The sequence below is a fragment of the Trichosurus vulpecula genome, chromosome 4 (assembly GCF_011100635.1).
Source record: "Trichosurus vulpecula isolate mTriVul1 chromosome 4, mTriVul1.pri, whole genome shotgun sequence".
Classification (NCBI taxonomy): domain Eukaryota; kingdom Metazoa; phylum Chordata; class Mammalia; order Diprotodontia; family Phalangeridae; genus Trichosurus; species Trichosurus vulpecula.
In genome coordinates this window covers 398,518,539-398,537,714 of record NC_050576.1, presented here as the reverse complement: position 1 = coordinate 398,537,714, position 19,176 = coordinate 398,518,539, and the positions used below count along the sequence as shown (strand labels likewise).

At 37.5% G+C, this 19,176-nt stretch overlaps 1 protein-coding gene across 1 annotated transcript in view; it reads left to right on the top strand.

Annotated features, from left to right (window-relative positions):
• NCK2 (NCK adaptor protein 2) overlaps nt 1-19,176 on the top strand; it is a 203,528-nt gene that overhangs the window by 102,016 nt on the left and 82,336 nt on the right. The window contains exon 3 of the mRNA XM_036758172.1: nt 12,428-12,611. The gene's annotated coding sequence lies outside the window, so the exon portion shown is untranslated. The remainder of the gene's footprint in view (nt 1-12,427; nt 12,612-19,176) is intronic.

Genomic DNA, 19,176 nt, shown 5'->3' with positions numbered 1-19,176 from the left:
AGAAATGTTAACAGCCTAACTTTTAGTCCCCTTAGCCAATCAACTCTCAAAGATAACTTTAGTATGGAAAAACTACTGTAACTTGCATAAGAGCCAGGGCTAGGATATGGCTCCCATACACAGGAACATACAGGGATACATGGAACCCTGTAACTTGTGAAGAATCAAAATTATGGAACAACAGGGAGCAACATATTTGTTTTCTTTAAAATCAGGCTTAAGAGAAACAAACAAAATACCCTCATAACCCAGTGAACACTGCTGTCTATTCTCTGCCACATGTGACAAGATATACTTTAGTATATGTGGTAACACCTATAGTCTGTCACCTCTGCTGAGAAGACATGCTATACTGGAAGTCCTCTGAAATCATGATTGGTGGTTGACTACAGTGATCAGGATTATGTGATCTTTCAATAATGTTTCTCCTTTATTTGTTCTATTCACTGGGTAAATTTTTCTCTTGGTCCTGTATACTTTGCATCCATTTCCACAGGTCTTCCCAATATTCTCTGAATTTGTCATACTTGTTGTGCATTAAAGCACAGTAATATTCTCTTATTACCCACTCTCCAGTCAGCAGACATACACTTTGCTTCTAGTATTTTGCAACTACAAAAAAAATGGTATATTTCCAGTGATCATCTGAAAATTACTCACGGCATAAAGAATCTCCACCAGAAAATGTATTAGAAAAAAAAGGTGGACTGGGTTGTTGAGCAAGAGTGAGAAGGATCAGATGGATAATCACTATTCTACTGGCTTCCACAGGATGTTAAAACACCTACAATAAGACCCTCAGCTTTTTGGGTAGATCTTTTAAGGGTGATTTCTGACACAATTATCACATAACGTGACGAGGTCCATAGATTGCTAATAGAAACGAGGCCACAGATCTGTTGAATGGAAGCAAAGAGAACAAGTCAATACTTTAACTCTAAGTTCAGTAGTTTCTATGTGTTTTTTTCTGTGATAGAGATCCTTCATTTTGTACATTTTAATATTCTTAGAGAAGTAGGGTTTTTTTTTAGTACTGAGACAAAGCTCTTAACATTTTTATTAAAAATATATAGTAGCTCTACAGCATACTACTTTTCCTCACTTGTTTACAATATATGGTTCTATAACCTTTTTTAGTAGTTTTTTAAAAAGATACCGTGATAAATGAATGCCTGTGTTAGTCTCAGTCTTTTGAGTCTCAGCAAACAGCCCAGTAAAATGTCTTTAATTTTTTTTTTAATGCCTAGCATCTTTTATTGCTTTGTATATTTTCTGTTTTAAGTAACAGATTTTGTATGTAATTCTCCATTGGCAAATTATAGCCTTATGGTGGAAGAACTTCAAGGCTTGGACTAGAAAGAGAAGCTAGAGAGAGTTTAGGTATCAATACTATTATTTATTGACCTTTGTCTCTGCCTTTCCACTCGGGTTTGACAATCCCTCTGATCCTTTAGCTAATAGGCCTAGGTTGAGTGAGGACTGCTTGGCAACTCCCTAAGCTCTTTTCAGCCTGTTGCCCAAGATGGAGATGGAGCTGAGGACCTGAAGATACAAACAAGCAACTATGCTCTTAACAATGCAATTCTCGCTTTCCCGACAAGAGGAACAAGAGCCAATAAGGCACTTTGAATGCTCAGTGAGAATCCGAGGAGGTTTTGTAAGTTTAGATCTCTCTCACTCTCGCTCTCCCTCCCTCGCCCTCTCTTTCCCTCCTTCCTTCTCTCTCTCCCTCCTTCCTTCCCTCCCTCTCCCACCTTCCCTCTTTCTCTCCCTCCCTTCCTTTCTGTAGTAGATCTGGACTCAAAAAAACAAATGGAGAAAGAATAGAGACTCTTTAAATCATTATACTTCAATTAGTGAAAAATGTGATGATAATACTTACAGTACCTAACTTATATAGGTTTTTGTGAGGATCAAATGTTGCAATTTAGTGTTTTGCCAGCTTTAAAACACTATATAATTGTCAGATATTATTGAAGTGAACCATTCTGATTTTTTTAAGGTTAGAAAAGTAGTGAGGTCATGTTAGGGTAGCTAGTAAATAAACCTAAACAATGCTATAAAAATGACTTTTTTGTACAGCCTTGAGTTGTGATAGAAATGAGTCAGATGAAGGTAAAACTTTGGTGACAGCCCTTAATTGGCTACTGTAAGAGCCATGCTTCTGTCTAGGTGCTGCCCACTGTGGCTTCTGGTCCTAAGGCAAAATAAAATAGATAATCGTAGCACAACCACAGGCAGTGGTAGTCCTTGTGGTCTTCCTTGTCATAGCAGCTAACATTTATATAGTGCTTACTCCATGCCAAGTGCGATGCTACATACTTTTAGAAGTGTTACCTCATTTGATCCTCACAAAAAACCCTGGGAAGGTAGTTATAATTATGCCTGTTTTACAGATGAGAATACCGAGGCAAACAGAAGTTAAATTACTTGCCTAGGGAAACACAACCAGTAAGTGTCTGAGGCCATTTGAACTCAGATCCTCCTGACTCCAGGCCCAGTGCTTTATCCACAGTAAGGAAAACCTGCTTTATGGATGTAGTATTTTACTCTTACTTAATAAACAGTAGATTTTTTAAAGAAGTTGTTTAAACATTTTACAAGGTTGAGCTGTTATTTATGAAATATTAAGAGTCACATTTTGTTTTCTTACCTAATGTTATTTATATAGCATGGTTTCACTTTACTGATGTTGCAATGCGTTCTTATGTCTTCTACATTATTTCCTGTATCTAATAATTAAATTTCTTCTACCTTCTATGGTGAAATTTCTGACAACAAAGCATGTTGCTGCGGTGTATCTCTTCTTTGAGTAGAGGTATTACTTAATCTTTGTGTGTAATTTTTTTCTAGATGTATTGGGTTATGTTAATGCTCATCTTAAAGAATAGAAACATTCACAGACAACTTGGCAGGCATTAGAACAGTTTTTTATTTGATCATTTCTTACCATCCTCCAGTGTCTTCCCTTCCCTCTCAACAGCATTAATAATAACAACAAAAATCCCCAAAATATAATGCAACCCTAAGGATTGGTAAAATAGATCTTACTTGGTTTGAGGTGTCTTTTCGTGATTTCTTCACTAGTAGATTATGCCCTATTAGATTATGAAAGTTACATTAATTTTAACGTAATTAATGTATTGAATCAATGGTTTTATAAAACCCATGCATTAAATTTTTAAAAATGATTTTTTTAAAAAAGCCTCCTCTAAAAAGTACCAAGTCACATAAGGCTTATTTTTTTAAAATACTGTTTTGGATCAATTTTATTTTGGACCTGTTGTAACTTTCATCATGAAAAGGATTTGATTATTCATACTCCTCACATCTCTCGCCTTCCCTTATCAACCTCCCTCTCTCTTTTGTTGTTGTTACAGTCATTTCAGTCATGCCTAACTCTTTGTGACTCCTTTTGGGGTCTTCTTGGCAAAGATACTGGAGTGGTTTGCCATTTCCTTCTTCAGCTCATTTTATAGATGAGAAATTGAGGCAAACAGAGTTAGTGACTCCTCCAGGGTCACAGGGCTGGTAAGGCTCCACTGCTCCACCTTCTCTCCACCACTCCTTTTTCCTTCTCTCGCTACCATCATCCCCCTTCTTTTTGTCCTTCCCTCTCATCCTCTTCCTCCTCTCTCCTTTTTCTTCCCTTCTTCCTCACCCCCTTTCTTCTCCACTCCCTTGCTCTGACCCTGTCCCACAAGTACAGTCAAATCCTACTGCAGATCAGCATCAGAGCTTTAGCCTGTTCTGATTTTCCAACCTGATTGGGTTCCCATCTTCTTAGGAAGCCTGGTGGCTCACCATATTGGTGCCAGACATCTTAGCTCTACTGCAGCTCAGAACTCCCAAACTCACGTGAACTATCAGCCTTAGCCATCTCAGCAGTAGGGACCACAGGTGTTTGTCACTACACATTTGCTTTCAATAAATGTTTTTTAATAGGGAATAATGCTGGATATTGTAGCTTACATTTTATTAGATGCTTTACTGCAATATTCTTTTCTTCCCTGTACTTACAGAAAACCACTTTAGAGGCAAGAATTGTTTTAATTCATCATCTTGTCACTTGAAAGATTTAAGAGTTTGATTTATTTTTTCCCCAGTTAGGAGTTTTTGTTGTGGTTAAACACTTTTATAATTTTTCTGGACCGAGGGAACATTTTTTTTTTAAATTAAGGGAATATTTCAGGATCATTAGCAATAAACTCACTGGAGAGAGCTATCTCATTTGTTTGGGATTTGGTAATCTAAATATGTTCATCAGTGTTTCATTATCAGAGTCTTAGTTGTTAATACTCCAACTTTTCTGGTCACTGTAGATTCTTCAATATCTAAAAGCAGCATTGGTACAAAAATATTTGTAGTAAAACAGAATGAAAAGCCAGAAAAGCATCAAAGACTATTAACAGATACAGATTTTGTTTTTACATGTAGTCTGCCAAGGCAAACTGACCATCACCTAACTGTGCTTTTCAGTGAATAAGCCAAAAAACCTACAGGATATTTCATCATGTGAAAAATTTTAGCCGTTCTCTAAGGATTATCTCAGTTAGTTTATGTCCACTGTCAAATACTCCAGGCATAGATGGCATGCTAATCAGATTTGTAGCTGATGTGAAGCTGGGAGGATAGCTAACAGACCGATAATAATCTAAATCTAAATCTATACTTAATAGGAATAGGAATTAATAGTACTTACAGGTAGCATATACATGGCATTTTAGGATTTGTAAAACATTTTAAAAATATTATTTCATTTGATCCTCACAACAATCCTGGGAGGTAGGTACTGTTATTAAGTCCATTTCATAGAAGAGGAAATTGAGACAGAGGTTAAGTGACATGTCTAGGGTCACAACTAGTAAGTGTCTGAGGCTGGATTCGAACCCCAGATCTGGTGCTCTATCCATTGTGCAAACTGTCTATTGTAAATATAAAGATGCACGTGAAAAAAACATCACTGATACAAAAACGTCAAATGTATGGATAGGGAAAGAGTTTATGACCAAACAAGAAATAGAGAAGATCACAGGAAGTTATATGGGTAATTTTGATTACATGAAATTAAAAAAAGTTTTTGCAAAACAAAACTAATGCAATAAAAACTAGAAGGAAAACAGGAAACTGAGGAAAATTTTAATAGCAAGTTTCTCTGATAAAGGCCTCATTTCTCAAATATGTAGGGAATTGAGCCAAATTTATAAAAATACAAGTCATTCCCCATTTGATAAGTGGTCTCAAAAGATATGAACAGTTTTCAGAAGAAGTCAAAGCTATTAATAGACACATTAAAAAAACCCCTACTAATTAGAGAAATGCAAATGAAAACAACTCTGAGATACCACCTCACACCTATCAGATTGGCTAACCTGACAGAAAAGCAAAAGGACGATTGTGGGAGTGGAATGTGGAAAAACTGGACACGAATGCAGTGTTGGTGGAACTGTGAACTGGTCTAACCATTCTTATGAACAGTTTGGAACTGTGTCAAAAGGGCTATAAAATTAGGCACACCCTTGGACCCAGCAATACCACTGCTAGGTCTGTATCCGAAACAGATCAAAGAAAAGGTAAAAGGACCTCTTTGTACAAAAATAGTTATAAAAGCTCTTTTTGTGGTCGCAACAAATTGGAAATTGAGGGATTGCCTATTAGTTCGAGAAGTTGTGGTATATGATTGTGATGGAATACTACAGTTCTGAAAGCAATGACCAAAGGGCATCGTTTCAGAAAAACCTGGGAAGATTTATATGAGCTGATGCAAAGTGAAATGCGCACAACCAGGAGAACATTGTAGACAGCAACTGCAGTCATCTAAGGATGATCAACTGTGAAAGACTTAAATACTCTGATCAAGACAATGATCCAAAGGACCCCAGATGAAAATTGCTATCCAATTCCAGAAACAAAGCTGATGAACTCGAGTATAGGTTGAAGCATACTCTTTAAAACTTACTTTATTTTTCCTGGGTTTCGTATTTGTGGGTTTTTGGGGTTTTTTTTTTTTGCAACATGTCTGATATGGAAATATGGTTTTCATGAGTACATATGTGTAATTGATATATTGCTTGCTTTCTCAAGGGGTGAAGGAGGGAGAGAACTTGTGACTCAAAATGAAAAAAAAAAGAATATTAAAGATTTCATATAATTAGGAAATATCTAATGAAATAGATTGAAATAAAAAGAAATCTCTGGTACAAGTAAAAGATGGAAAAGAGTAAGGCTAGCTAAGTGTCTGGGGGAAAGAACTTGGAGACTTTACTAACGTCAAGTTCAGTATGCATCAAAAGTATGACATGGCAGTCAAAATTTTAGATTTCATTAAGAGAGATTTAGTCACCCAAGGGAAGTTGGTAGCAGTTCTTTTTTCAGCTCTCAACAGACTACATCATTACATTTGGGAGGGAGGTATATTTTAGGAAAGATGTCCTTCAACATTGACGATTCCCATCTTTTGTCATCTCCCCCAGTTCACATGATAGGTGGTACCTAGTGTTTTTAATTCACATTTCTCTTACACTAGTAATTCAGTGATATGGATTTGTTCATTTATACTTTGCATTTCTTCTTTTGAAGAATCATTCATATCCTTTGATGACTTACAAACACCAAGAACCATTCTACCAATAGGTATCAATTTCCCGTATGCTTTGGCTATCAGTCATGTTTGATGCAAATATTTTCTAACACTACCTTTTGTCTTCTAATTATCTTCTTTAAGTTTGTGCAAAAGTTTTGAAATATTATTTTGTAGAATCTTGCCTGTTGTCTTTTATGATTTCTTCTGTCCTTTTCTTGGTTAAGATCTCTGTTCCTCTCTGTGATCCCCCTCCACCACTCTCCCCAGTCATAGTTGTGAAAGGCATTTAGTTTTAGAATGAATTTTTCATTTGAATGGACCTATGATTTCGTTCCTGTAGAGAATTCTCTGTGATGAACCTCCCTGTCCCAATGCAGGTTAGGACCTGGTTCATCTGAAACATCAAGTAGCTTGACCAGGGTCTCACAGCCAATACTATCAGAGCCTGAATTTGAACCCACATCTCTCTTGGTCCAGCGTTTTGTCCACTATGCCATGCTGCCTCTGTCAGAGTAGATTTTCAGTGTTCTTCTTAATGCCATTAAAAGACATGGCTCCATAGACAGCAGATTTTTATAAACAATTAAAAAATAGAAACTGACTCAGTTCCCTATTGGGATACAAGAAAATTCTAGCCTGACAAATTCAGGCAGTTGTTATGAGATAGTTTTTAACTGAAAATTACCTTTAATAAAGATCTAATTAATTTGGGGGAAGAATTAATTTATCATTAATTTTATATTACTTACAGTCTCATTTTTTTCCTAAAGAAAACTACATTGAAGTAATGGTGAAACTTTTTTTTTAGCAATGGAAAATATTTTCCAATATTCGTTTCAGTTAATTTTTTTTTCCTGAAAAATTTCAAATGAATTTATACTCTTTGGTTTATTCTAGTTTTCAGTTTCAGTGACCTTGTGGCTGACAATATTTGTCTTACTGCTTGATGCTATTGTTTTTCACAGAAGTGTGTGCTTTCCTCCACTGTGTTTATGTTCCAATTATGACCTAAATTGAAATGATAGTTTTTAACAGAAAGCTTACATAAGCTAATAACCTCAAACTAAATGTAAGCTGTGGGCATGTTTCCTTTAAACCTAAAAAGAAAAATATTTTGATGTTCACTGTATGGATTTCTATGAGATTTTATAAAAAATTGCTGGTGATATAGATCGGCAAGCTGCCATGGTGCTACTTCTTTCAGGAAAAAAACCGTATCAAGATGCCGCTTTAAAAATGTGCTCCCCAGACAGCTGCTAGTAACCCTTAGGTGAATAAGTTCCTGTTATGTTCCCTTCTCACAATTTTAGTTTTTATTTATTTTCAATTTTTAAAATCCAATATAAATTATTAAGTACAATTTGTTTTTCTTTATTTTCAGTTTTAAGAATCCAGTATGAATTTATTAAGTTCCTATATTGACTTTATTTTAAAGTATCTCATTGGAGGATAGAGGTAAACAGGGGTAAAAATTGATAAGCATGCATCGACAAAGCGAAATGCTTGCCATCTCCTTGAAGCAGCTAGGTGGTCCTGTGCTGGACTTGGATCAGGAAGTTGTTGTTCAGTTGTGCAGTTGTGTCTGACTCTTTGTGACCTCATTTGGGTTTTCTTGGCAGAGATCCTGGAGTGATTTGCCCTTTCCTTCTCCATCTCATTTTACAGATGAGGAAACTGAAGCAAACTGAAGTAATCGACTTGCCCAGGGTCACACAGCTAATAAGTATTGCATGCCAGATTTGAATCTCCAGCACTGTATCCACTGTGCCACCTATCTGCCTTAAGGATGTCAAGAAGACCTGAGTTCAAATGTAGCCTTAGGCACTTACTAGCTGTGTGACCCTAGGCAAATTACTTACCCTCTACTTGTCTCAGTTTCATCAACTATAAAATGGGATAATAACTCCTGTCTCACAGGGTAGATGAGGATCAAATGAAATAATTGTAGAAGGTGCACAGCTTACCTGGTGCAGTAATAGTAGGCTCTATATAAATGCTTACTCCCTTCCTTTCCCCAAGAATAAGCACTGCTAGTAAAATCTGTCAGCAGGCAAGTGAGCATTTTAGTTTAGATCCAAGGAACAGCTCATTTCATTAATATTCTCCTCTATTATGCTGACAACCGACAATAGCCTCACAACCCGCAGGGAACGCCAGGTTGAGAACACCAAGGGAGGGGAATAACGATCCAGCAGTGAATGAAAGCTCTTGGCCAGGACCTGGTGACCCTTTTAGAGGGCTATCATTTCGTTGTTAACATTTAACAGGAAAGCCTGAAATGCCTGTCAAGAATTCTTTTTCATATCCAACACTTAAAATGCTTCCATTGTTGGATCTTTATTTCTCCTGAATGGCATCTCTGGACCTATTGCTGCGCACTGTTGGATGAGCAAGACCACCGTCTGAAAATGTTCTTTTAAAAAATCCAGTAGGTTCTTTCATCTGAATCAGCTCATTCTTATTTTTAAAGAGATATTTGATTAAATTATTACTTGAATATTCTTTTTCTCCAAGTAGAATGTAACTAGATACTTCTGTGTCGGTGTTAACATTTTGGGTTACAATTATGATGCTAATGAATTAATTGATCTTGACTGAACTATGAAATTGCCCCTCTGGGTAAGGGTTGTAATTAAAAATGTCGGTGAAGTCTAGGTCCTTAGTGGACTTCAGGGTCCCCTGTAAAATATTAAAAGACTGAAAATATTTGCTCAGGTATAGTAAATACAATGTAGAATACTAATTTTCATTTGGTTAGCAAAGATTTTCAGATTTGATTGTCTTTATTAGACTAATTTGTATTTCTGAAATGTTATCTCTAAATCAAGTTGTTCTGTCATTTTCAGTATGTCTGACTCTTCACGACTCCATTTGGGGGTTTTCTTGGCAAAGCTACGTGAGTTGTTTGCCATTTTCTTCTCCAGCTCATTTTACAGATGAGGACACTGAGGCAAAGAATGTTAAGTGATGTTAAGAGACAATCACAACTTCACGAAACTTACTTGAAAGCTAGTTTTATCACAGGAGAAATGAACATGCTCGTGGAATTCAAAGAGTTCACGGTCCATGCAGAAGTTTTCATTTTTATAATAGCAGGACAAGAGAAAGAGGAGATGCCAGAAATCTACACCTAAAGGGGGATAGCATGAGAAGGGGAGAGGTGCAGTAAAGGTGGGAAAAGGACAAACCCCGTCCCGAAGGGGAAGAACAAGGCAAAAGCCACATTCTTTTCCCTTGGGAACTGCTAGCCTACGAAGATAGCATGATCTGCTCATCTGCATGGGTCCCTGCTGTACAAACAGTTTGTCAGCCTGGTGCAGACTGACTGGCGCCTGTCCATTATGTCAGCTCAGGGCAGGGCTTCATTCTTGATATATTCAGGGCCTCCTGCAAGTTCTGGGTCCAGTGTTTCTGGAAAATATGGCAGCTCAGAAAGACAAGTTGAGGGGACCCCTTAACAGTGACTTGCCCAAGGTCACACAGCTAGTAAGTTTCTGAGGCCAGATTTGAACTCAGGAAGATGATTCTTTCTGACTCCAGGCCCAGCACCCTACCCTTCTAGTGGTAGCTCCTTTTCAGTAGAATGTCTTGTACCCAAGGTACCTCAGTAAATACCACATAGGTGTTTAAAATAGGACTATACACTTTTTTCATGTAGGCTTTCTCACTAGATTACTAACCTCTTTCCCTTTACATTACAAATGCTGAAAGTGTGTGTGTTGATTGGGGTGGGGGAGGAGAAACCCATTCCCTGGATTTTACTCATATCTTTTCTTATATGTCCTTCACACAAAAATATGTGGTTAAACTTCTTCTGGCCAGAAACTCTGAGGTTCTTCCCTTCCCAGATTGATTCTTTGGTGAAGGCAAACTAGGCCGTCTTTAGCCTTGATTCTTACTGAGACCTGGGAAAGACCTTTGCTTATTCTGTGTCTTACCACTGGACTTCAGAAAGTGTAGAAGAGAGTGAGGCTGATGACTTTGTACAGCTGTGCATCGCTTAAATCTTGCAAGTCAAGACATCATTCTCCGGGTGTCGTTGTGTCCTCTTTGAGAAAGAAGGATGAACAACATTTATCCTGTATATAGCTCGTTTTGTATGTAAGTTCCTTGAGTTTTCAGGCACTGTCTTTTGCCACTTTTTGTATCCCCAGAACTTGGCACAGGGCCTGGCACAAAGTAGTCACTATGATTGGTTAGCCCTCTGATCATGAGCTTATCCAAATTAAGCTAGATTCGCCCTTGGGTGACTATAGACATTCCCAAGTCTTCCTCATCTTTAAAAATAATCTTCCCAAACCCTCCCATTCCTTCAGATCCTCAGAGTATATTTCTTTTCCTTTCTCATCTAGACTCCTGGAAAAAAGTGATCTACATTTATTACCTCCATTCTCTCATTTCTTTTGTGTGCCTCAACCTTTTGCAATCTGGTTTGTGACCTCATCACTCAAACTGAATCTCCTCACTCCAGTGATAGCAGTAGTATCTTATCTGCCATATTGGATGTGCTTTGGTCAGGCTCCATCCTTCATCCTCTGCTGTATTTGAAGCTGTTGACCAGCCTCTCCTTCTGGAAGTGCTCTCCATTGTGGCTTCTTACGACACCGCTTTCTCCTGGTTCTGCTCCTGTCTGGTCATTCTTTCTCAGTCTCCTTTGCTAGCTTATTAGGCTTATTGTGCCATCCAGCCATAGGTATTTACCAAAGCTCTATCTCAGGACCTCATCTCTCAGTACCTTCTTTATTGGTAACTTTGTTAGCTCTCATGACTTTAATTCTGCTTTCTTTGTGTATGATTCCTGTATCTACAGTATACATGCAGTTTCAGTTCTCCCTTACATCTCCAAACTGTCAGACCCTTCACCTTTCCTTACCCCAAATATCTAATCTAGTTGTTAAATCTTGCTTTTTCTACCCTTACATTGCTTCTCATAGCTGATCTTTTCTCTCTACTCATATAGCTACCACCTTAATTCAGGCCCTCATCCCCTCTTGCCTACATTATTACATCATCATCCCAATGGGTCTCCTTGTCTCAGGATTCTCATTGCCCCAGTCTGTATGGAGCCACCAAAGTGAGCACAGATCTAATGATCTTGCTTTCCTATTCAGTGAACTCTGGTGGCCTCTATTGCCCCTAGGAAAAAATATAAACTTCTGTGTTTGGCCTTTAAAGTACTTCCCGACTTGGGCTCAGCTTATTTTTGTACCCTTCCTTAGTCTCTGCAATTCTGGCAAACTGTCCTTCAGTCTTCCTGACATGACCCTCCATCTTCCATTGTAAGGCTGTCCCACATGGATTACCTCTCTTCATTGTAAGGTGAAACCCAGGGATCTTCTGCATGAAAACTTTGCTTATTTCTCCGCAACTACTTTGCATTTACCTGTTTACTGTGTGTGTGCAAATTCTGTGCTCTCTCTCTATATATATATTTATACTTATATGTACTTGTATGAGTGGAGATTGTTTTATTCTTTGTATTTCTATCTCTAGTGCCTAACATGTAGTATGTGCTTAATAATAAACCCTTGTTGATTGATTGATAATTTAAATATCATTATTTTAAGCCTTTTCATCTTAGGAGTTATTTTTCCAGCAGCATAACTGTTGAAAAACAAGTCACCCTCATGCCAGGATAAGGGTATCAGTTAGGCTTTAGTGGAGAAATAGGAAAATTAGAATGGAATCTGAAACGGATTATCATATAAGGTTGTTGGGGGTTTTTTTGGCTGAGAAGGAATGGAGGTCAAATTCAGCCATTAAACCACTTGCTTTGAGAATAACTACTGGAATACCACCAAATCTCAGTGGTTCTGATTATTTTTTTCCTTTTCTTTTAAATAGATTTTGTGCTGCTATTATACCACATAAAACAAATATTCTGGATCAGAGTCATCTGTGAAACTTTCTGCTAAAGGTGAAAACTGATGACAGTTCTACAACTTCTGAAACATCATCTTCTGACAGTAATTTTATTAAAGAGTAGTACCTCATTTTATCAGTCACATCTTGTAACTGTGTGCCAAAGGTAAGTAACACTGTGCTTTAAATGGGTCTTGCTAGGGTAGTGAATAGGACTGTTTTCTACTTTTTCAGTGTAGGGTTTAGACTAGAAATATGTTACAATTCAAATTCCTAGCTGCTGAGTTAATTCAAGTTTAACTTTTCAAAGGCCAGGTTTAAGATGGAATTATTTTTTTTATTAAAGTAGGCAAAATGGTCGAGTCTTCTTTCCCATATCAAATACTGGTAAGTTTTAATTTCTTTTATATTTAAATGACGACTGATCATTCCAATGGCCTTCTTTTATGCAGTAGAGACAGTGTACCCATCACATTTTTTTTACCTTGTCCACTAAGACTGCTACCTCCTTGTATCAACAATATGTTGTGAATTGAATGGGGCCGATGGCTTCTGGAGGTTATGGAGCATATTTGTTATAATAAATGAGAAGCATCATCCTCTAACAAAAGGATTTATTAGCCTCAGCCAATGACTGACATTTCTTACTTTCTTATAGTAAACACCTATGATTACTATACCAAGCTACACTAGATAAGATCCATATCTAGGGAAAACTTTTAAAGAGTATGGGTAGTCCTAGGAATTAATTGTAGAAAGATTTGACCTGTAATTTCAGAATTCCTCTTTTGCAGATTGAAGAAACTACCTTAAGTTTCATCTTGACATTCATAAAAATATTTCATGAACACTTTGTTTTTAGGCTAAAAAGCATTGACTTGTTGAGGTTTCACAGTTGCATTTTCACTATTAGTAGCTGGCAGCTGAATTTGGTGAAAATTCATTGGATTCTTGAACATTTGTGTTGGTATGTTAGAAATTCCCAATGGTTAGACCAGTGATGATTTCTCTGGTAAATCTTTCTTTGGCAGGGATACCAATTAGTGTTTTGTGGGAAGGCATAATTTATTCCTAGCTTCTTTTAATAGCCCTTATGAATCTTATCTCCAGTGAATTTCTGTGAACCTGTCTTCAACTAGTTAATTTTAACTTTTATGCCATTACCCTTTGGGGGAGGGGAGGTATAATAAGTTATATATATTTTCCACCTCAATGTGAATTGCTCTTTAAATTCTTGCCATTCTTGGTATTAGGTGAAGAAATCCCTGCCCTCTTCTGTTTCCTTGGATGAATTTGTATCTTTTACTTCCTTTGAATTTCTTCTCTCTATACTGAAAAGCATCATTTTTGTTGTTTGTCTTTGTGGAAGTCCCTTTGTTCCTTTCAGCATTTTAATTTTCCTTTGTCCAAATTTTCTCTGGAGATGCACGTACCATCACAGATTTTATACAAGGGCAGAAGGTATTGGAATTTTTTGGTTTTTTTTATTTGTTTTGTTTTACTTTCCCCATTGGTATTATTTGTGATGGTACCCTTTTGACAGTGTTAGCACATTCTGTCATTATTTTCAGGCTCTAATATTAACTGCTTGCTAAGTTAGCACATTCTTCCTGAAGTCTTTCTTCCCTCCTCCCTTGCTCCCAAGCTAACCGAATTTCCTGTGACACTTCGTTTGAATCTCTCCTTTGTCCCTATCATTCCCTGCCTTGTATTATATCTATGTGTATACATGTTGTGTTCCCCTCATTACAATATGAACTTTTGAATTATGTCATTTCATCTTTGTGTCTTGTTGCCACATAGGCCATGCTCTTTTTAGGACTGATGGAATGGCTTTATACTTAGGGAGGTTTCTGTTTATTGAGCCCTACTCTTTAATAAACTAGTGTCACCGGGAACACAGCCTTACAGCACACAAAGACCATCTTAGTGGCCTTTTTGACAATTCTGATGCTCAATTTTGTCTCAGTTCTTCAATAAAATCAAATCCCCTTTCCCCCCAATTGGAAAAATCATCTACAAAGCATTAACTGCAGTTGAAATATTAGTAATATGTAGAAAGATCACTTTCATAATTGTAATTATTATCTACAATTTAACCACTTATTATTTATTTATGATTATTTAGTTATTATAATTTTATTGGCACCCTTTGTTTTTGCAGCATAATTATCTCTATATGATATTCTCCTTTCTTCATTCCCACATTGAATTTTCCCTTATAACAAAGTACAAGGAAGAGGGGGAATTCTCCTCTTAACTCAGTTATCACCTAGTGATACCTTTATAAAATGTGAATACCAAAAAAGGGATAATCTCATTTGTTGATGGAAGATGGCCATATCTTTGCGTGATTATTTTAAGGCAGTTTGTCATTTCAAGGCAGTTGCGGACAGCCCAGTGGTGAGGAAAGCAATATGTGTGTTTGGTGGGAGGCGGGTTTTAAAGGGTAGTTTTCCTCTCCTGCACCCCCTTGGCCAAGTTATTGAATTATGTACCTGGAACAGAGGCACCCTATTTAGCAAGTGAAAGGTCATTTTTAGGAAATTGAGAGAACAATTGAGGTAGTAGAGACATGTATTCCAGAAAATAGACATGAATTAAGAAATGCGATGACGAGAGAGAGGAAGCAGCTCCAGGCAACATGGTCCTTGGAAATAGCGGCGCTTTGGACTCAACATAGAGCTAGCTCTGACAATAGAGAGTCAGATGTTTCTTTAAGAAGAGAGAAAAGACATTAAGTCCATGCAATTGAGGAGCTGTGAGTTGCCGTGACCACACGCATGTTTCTCTACATGTTTGCTTCACTTCCTTTTTGTTTGTGCTTTTTCTACCCACAGGTGCTGTTTCAGTTTGTCAGAGACTGTGTCTTAGGCTTATGGAGAGGAATGTTTTTGTAGCTGTTTTGACTGTGCTGTCTTAGTAAATGCATTTTCTAAGAGTCGTGGCTAACTATCCAGGGACAGCACATCAGAGGGGCCTTGGGAGCTACATAGTAAAGGGAACCCTAGAACCTCAAAGTAATAAATAGCTGTCCCTATGGGGAATATCCGAAAGGGAGGACCTTTCAAACTATAACAGTTAAGGAAATCAGCTGATACATGGTCTGATCTGATAGTATGTGCACTATTCTGTACCCATAGTATGTTTCATTATCTGTTTTCTAGAACTCCAACAGTTAATCATTTGGTCTTTCTTTCACTATTCTTTTCTTTTATGTTGCTGTATGACCGTTGTATCTGTTGTTCTCCTGATTCTTCTCACTTCTCCCACTGAAAGCCTAAAGCCGGAGTTAGTTTTGCTTACTGGGACAACTGTTTCAAGTATGAAACTTCATTAATCTTCCCCAGCATTCTAAACTCTTTGCAGCTTTTTAGCAGTTTTCTTTTTAGCCAGCAGTTTAGCTGGCCACATTTTCCCCATAGAAATCTTCCAAGGTAACAGAATCTACAAACACTAAACACAAAAGACAAAGATTTTCCTACATTTTACAAAGAAACAAAAACAGACCAAACAATAAGATAAACACATACTTGCTAACCTTAATTTTTTTTTCAATTTGCAATAATGAAAAGAGCTGAATTAGAACCAAAGCAAATTACCAGTTGAATCTCCTGAAGATTTATGTCAGATATGACATAATTCAGTTGTATGCTGTTTAAGTCATTCTGTAACTATCAGAAGCATCCCTTGGTCCCACGCTATCAAAAATCTGTCCGTGGGGGATCTCACAGGTATCTTTCTACTACTGGGACCCATCTTCCTTCATGACCCCTGAGGGAAAACTTAATCTAAAAGGAAACTACCTCTACCTGCTGCTTAGAGACCTTTAACCAAGGACCTAGGTTATGCTGACCAAAAATGTGGTCATATCCAAAGATTGATGCAAAGGGTTTTCTCAGAGTTGTACATCTCAAGCAACAACTATGTCTTATTTGAGAAGTGGTCATATCCAAAGATTGGTGAAAAGGGTTTTCTCAAAGTTGTACATCACAAGCAACAGCTATGTCTTATTTGAGAACTAGCCCCATACTGATCAATCATTTATTGTTCCCATGTTCCTTTGATTATATACAGACACTTGGGAGGAATGAGGCACCTCTTTTTCTGATTTCAGGGAGTTGTACCTGTTTTCTTTCCTCTTCCAACTTGAAAAGTCCCTAATCTTTTCTCTAATTAGAAATCAGATTACCTAATGTTGTATTGCTTCCTTTTAATTAATTGGTCTTATTTGATTGTTTTTAATGTCTAAAAGTCTGTCTCTCCCTGTATTGGGGATCCAGGCCTAAGCAGAGGATGTCTGGTCTTGATTTGTTGAGCAGTTGCTATGTTTTGCTTAATAAATTGATATGCTAAGATCGAATCTTTGTTTCCTCAGTATTTCATCTTTCACCTGCCGCAAGCCTGCATCACTTAATGTTAGACTTCCTATCATTCTTCTTCAAAGTATTTTTAAAAGGTGTAACTTTGAGAAAAAATTATATTGATGACTATTATGTAAAAATAAAAGGCATTTCTGAATGTCCCCTGCTATTCCAAAAACTAAGTATTAACAGATACAGCTAACAGAAAGCGTCCCTTTGCCCCACAGTATGTACAGTGTTGTATCTGAATGGTTTCATGCTTCTCTGAAACAGTGGAGAGGATAGGTTTCATTATCTGTTTTCCAGCATGATTTACATTTTCAGTTCCTTAGAGTTTGGCTTCTTTTTAATTATCTTTTCATTTCATTTGGTTCTGCTTCTTTTACTCAGCATCGTTTTATACAAATCATTTCATGTTTCTTAGAATTTCTTACATTCATCCTTTCTTATGGTGCAATAGCATTCCACTATATTGAAAAACCACAGCTTGTTCAGCTGTTACCCCAGTTGACTGGCATCCGCTTTCTCCCAACATTCAGAGCTACTACAAGTGTACCTATGAATAGGTTCCAATAGTTTTCTAGAATGGTTGGATTAATTTACAGCTTCACAATAAATAGTATATTTATTAGCCTCTTTTCTAACATTGAGTGCTTGCTTTTGGGAGGGTCATATTTGCTGAGCGTGAGGTCAAACCTTAGAGTTGTTGTCATTTGTATTTCTCTTTTTATTGACTTGCAGCACTTTTTCATGTGATTGTCGACAGTTTGTAACTTTTCTTTGGAAAACTGTTCATATCCTTTGGTCATTTATTATTGGGGTCACATCATACTTTTAAGGACTTACTAAGTAGTATACTAATATTACTATCAGTTATTTAGAGTGACACTTTCATGATATAGTGTTTCATTGAACAAATATTGGATCCTGGGGGATAAGGTAAAGAGAGATTATCAGATGGCTTCAATTTTGGGGCTGAGTAAAGAAAATAAGACTTTTATTTCATAAATATCATTTCAGTTTTCTCCGTAAGTTAGTTTCCATCCTGTCATAGTTTCCCATTCTAGTCTGGAAATAGCAAGAGCTTTGTTTAATGCAATATTATCCCACTGAGGAAGGAAAAGGAAAGTTAAACATTATTAATGTAACCCTTTCATTTGCAAAATGCTTTACAATCATGTTTCTACTGGTATAAAGAGAATCAGTTTGTCTCTTAATAATCAGTTAATAAGCATTTATTATGTGCCCACCATAAGCATCATGTTAACTTCAGTTGCTTTAGTGTCTTGGCTCTTTGTGACCCCATTTGGGGTTTTCTTAGCAAAGATACTGGAATGGTTTGCCATTTCCTTCTTTCCCTCATTTAATAGGCAAGGAAACTGAGGCAAACAGTTAAGTGACTTGCCCAGGCTACGTAAGTATCTGAGGCTGGATTTGAACTCAGGTCTTCCTGACTCCAAGTGTGACATAATACCCACTATAACACCTAGCTGCCCTAAGCCTCAGCTCATACTTTACCTAAAAAGATAATAACAACAGCAAAACTAGCATTTAAAAAATATTTCTAGTGCTTAATACTCCTGGTGCCTTATAATGTTTTAGAAACTTCTAGGGACTAATACTCATTTTCTGATTTGGCAAATTATCTTCAAGCATCTTGTATTGGGGATCCTTGAAGAGTTTGGTCTTTGTTTCCTTTGATTAATTCAGTGTCTTAGATTGAGTCTTACTAGGTGCTAAGCCCCAGGCCCAAACCCCTATCTATTAGGTGCTAAGCCTGTGTGGGTGTGAATTGGTAACTAAGGTGGGGCTCCAGGTGGGGCCAGTGAAGGGAGGTGCTAACTCCAGAGCCAAAGTTCTGGTTGCTCAGCTGACGAGAACAGAGCGATTTGCTTAAGGCTCTCACTCCTGGAGGCAGCCGCTGGAAGCTGGAGGGCCTTCTCGCTGAGCTCAGATGCTGATGGTTTTCTTGGTAACTATGAATTGTATTTGGTCTGTTGATGTTGGTAATTTGTTTGTATTTGCTCTGAAGTTCAGGGTGCTGGCTTTTTCCCCTGAACTAAGTGAATGATATTTGTATGCTGGATTAAATTGAGATTGTTAACCCCTTAACGTTGCTTTCCTTGTAAAGCAGATCAAAAGAACTTGGGCTTGCAGTGTTCTGTGAGCTGGCTGTTGTTGGTTTTACACGCACGCGCGCGCGCACACACACACACACACACACCCCAACAGCTGCTAGCCAGATTGTTGAAACACATCTCTGCCCTTGTACCGTAGCTACTAGGGCAAGTAGATGGATTGCTCATCTTGCTCTAGGTGGAAGGCTCATCTTCCAGAGTTCAAATCTGGCCTCCACACACTTACTTG